The 3476-nt window shown below is 39.5% G+C and overlaps 1 non-coding gene across 1 annotated transcript; it reads right to left on the bottom strand.

Moving 5' to 3' along the window:
• Positions 1 to 2986: 2986 nt before the first annotated feature.
• Positions 2987 to 3059, bottom strand: trnaf-gaa. The gene has a single exon. It is a non-coding gene; the product is annotated as a tRNA-Phe (tRNA).
• Positions 3060 to 3476: the final 417 nt, after the last annotated feature.

Genomic DNA, 3476 nt, shown 5'->3' with positions numbered 1-3476 from the left:
CAAGCAAAGCAATGAGATCAGCTTCGGACACTCACTCTACTCTTGGTGTCCTGCTTTTCACATTTGCTCCCACATGGGTCGCCCTGAGGTCCAGTTTCGATGCTAGCTCAAAGCTGAGCTTGTTGTTGTAGTTGAATAAGAGGAGTCAATGATCTACTTAAGTAAAATCAAAAGCAGACATTTCAAAATAGCGTAATGGCCTGCTGACTCATTATATAGTATATTCACACATGACATACTTGTAATAACAGCTGACCTCTGATTTTGAGCCAAAAATAAAGCATCTTCACCAAACTTGAAAAAAAGAGAAGTGCACAAATGTTATGCATTGAAATGTCTCAAAAACAAGTAGAACCAAACACCCGATGTTTCAGAGGCACCGAGGAATCAAAGTGGTTTCCTAAGTGAGCCAAAATGGAGGAAAAATTCAACACAGCTCTCTCTTGTGGCACCTCATTGTTAATCACATCCCTTCGGGACTGGGCCAGCTGTACAAGAATGTTTTAATATTACAGGAATGCCAACTTTGACACAAAAACAATGCTAAAAGTTAAGAAACAGCATGTGATTCTGCCAGCATGTGAGAAGAGAGCGGCAGAATGCTGCATTGTTGCCTGTGTAGGAGGAGCAGACTTCTGTTTTTGACATTAGACAGTAAAAGAGTAACAATTTTCGGTTACACACACACACCTCATCTGAAAATATGGTATGACAATCAAAGTTTTAACGCCTCCGAGGAGACATACCACAGACGACGGTGGTCAAGTGTAGGCTGGTTTTATGGAAGGTGATTGAATACCTGCACATCTGAGCTTTCCAGCGTGTAGCTCAGAGACAGAAACAACTGGACGAGGTTGTTGAAAAAAAACACAAGACTGGTGATTTTGAGCCTAAACGGACACAACCCTATCGACACACAAATCCATGTGAAACCCTCTGAGAATGGAGGCATTCTGGACCATAAGAATTCCTTAACTTGGAAGAACTGGGCTGTTGACATTCATGAGATTGAATACATTTGATAAGTGAAAGATAAATACTGCAGTTGTTCAACAGCCCCTCCATACCCTTCACTTATCACAGTGAGACCGTTCAGCAGTCATTGAGACTTTTCAGCCGTCAACACTGCATCTAATTAGTTACTGCTGTGAAGGCCTTCTGTCACATATGCTGTTAACATTGTAAGCAGCGCCTCATTTAGCATTGAAATTGATAGCTGTGATACACAGTGGAAAAAAGATGAAAAAATGTGACTCATGCATGGATAAAAGTGCATCGCTGTGGTCGTACCCCAGGTTACCCTGTGTTTTCTAACGTTTCCACCTTTCCATTGTTCCCACTACTCCCCTGTCGGTCTGCCTGTCAAACGCGTTGCTCCTCATACCAAAGAAACAGTCGCAGACACAAAAATTTGATTTTCACAAGAAATGTTTTTTTCTCTCAACAATGTTAGTTACTATTAACAAACCTGTCAAGCTGAGGGGAGTAACTTACTTTGATAAATGCTTGAATATATTCAGCATATTCATGTTCTGGAAAAAGGTGAATAATTCAAAAACTATTTATAATATATAATAATATAATGATGTAAATATTTAAAATATTATAATAAATACATAAATATATAATATATAAATAAAATAAAGTAATCTAATTACTCATTTTGATTATCTAATCCAGATTATATGTTTTCTGCTAGTATCCAGTTGTGCATCCATCACCAGTGACAGCTCAGTTATTGGAGTGATGTTAAGAATAAACATTAATTTTATTTTCTTTTATTTTCTAATAGAAGAAAGGGACTCACAGTGCATTCCCCTCTCCTTCACATGTCAGTTTCTGCTCTGCTCTCTCCTCTGCTTGTCTGCAGTCTGTTGGACATCCTGCTGACACTATTTTAGCCCCTTTCACAAGGGTGTGCTGACCGCAGCCTGCCTTTGTAGTTTGTATACTAAATGCACAGCAGAGAGAGATCCCTTTTGGGCCCGTGGTTTCCTGAAACAAGCCATCTGCAACAGCTCTGCTCTCTGCATGCCCTGAGGAAAGAGGACACAGAGAGGCACAAATAAAGTGGATTCATATACTGTGTATGGATCTCAACAAAGAATTCATTCATTTTGTTTCCTGCTGTGGGCAGAATTACTTTGACCCATAAAACCTTTTTATGGGTTCCGCTCATAGCAATTAGCATCTCTTTTTATGTTTGAGAAGGTCCTTTCCCTCAAAATCAAAGTCTAATTTTTCTTCAAAAAGCAAGAGCATATGAATGTTCAAGGTCAAATCACAGGTTTAATTTTGGGGCTTTCTTGTTTGCCTCTCTTTCTCGCATCTTTTCTGCTTTCTGTGCGTTTATCCTAATGAATGGTATCATGGGGGTTGATTAAAATGGTGGTTGGTGGTGTTGTTGGTGTGTATAGTCAAACTTTAAGGATGTTTCAACAACATGTTTCCGGGTATGATTATCAAATATTTCAGCAGCTCATTGCCGTGGTTCTGCTGGGCTGCGACGCAATAGCCGACGAGAGTGTTAATAATCTTCACTTCAGATACCGGGTGTGCTCTGCAAAGTTTCACTTTGTGATGAGAAGGGCAGGAAAGAATGAAAGTGGCAGGAAGATAAGATAGGCCTTTATTAGTTCAACAGTTGGGGAAATTCTCTTTTTTTTTAGTTCATAAGAATTGTGTAATTCATACTGACCATTAATGCTTAGGTCCAGTTGTGTTGTTGTATACAATTGTAACAATAGAGTGAGAAACTAGCGTTGGAGTCACCTTCATTAGTTCTCCACTGTACAATTGTATACAATAGAAAGGGGAACTAACGACAGCTAAGACAGCTGACTTCGAGTCAGTCTCTCTGAGGTAGCTATGACCTGGATAATATCCACACACTACTTGAGCATGGATGTCTTTGCTCAGAAGGTAGGGGAATGATAGCTGATAGGTAGAAAATTGTTGCACTTTCATTTGGTAGTGAACACTCACCTGCCGAAACCCGGGATTGAACCAGGGACCTTTAGATCTTCAGTCTAACGCTCTCCCAACTGAGCTATTTCGGCCTGCTCACAAAAAAGAGAAAGAAATCAAAAGAGAGAGAGAGAGCCAGAAGAACTCCTATTTGGCAGGACAAGAACCATTTCTTCAGTGATTTCAAATGGAGTAGAAATCACTCAGAAATGGTTCAGTTCAAAGCTGCAATATCATATAATATGAAATGAGAAGTATTTCATTTAACAACATGTGGAATGGTGGATCATGTTCAATGTTCAAATCACAAAGGTCGATCTCAGCAAATCATATTGCATGCTGGAGATGAAACTGCATTAGTTTCATCCAGCTGTGCGACAGGCTGAAGTGGAAGCCTCTGCAAAGGAAAATGCAGATTACCCAGCCAATTTATGTATATGTTTTACCACAACTGTTCCTACTCCAATTATTTTTAATGCATGACCATAAACTTCAAAACATTGTTGCTT

Source organism: Scatophagus argus, chromosome 3 (genome assembly GCF_020382885.2).
Source record: "Scatophagus argus isolate fScaArg1 chromosome 3, fScaArg1.pri, whole genome shotgun sequence".
Taxonomy (NCBI): domain Eukaryota; kingdom Metazoa; phylum Chordata; class Actinopteri; family Scatophagidae; genus Scatophagus; species Scatophagus argus.
This window is presented reverse-complemented; position numbering and strand designations above follow the sequence as displayed.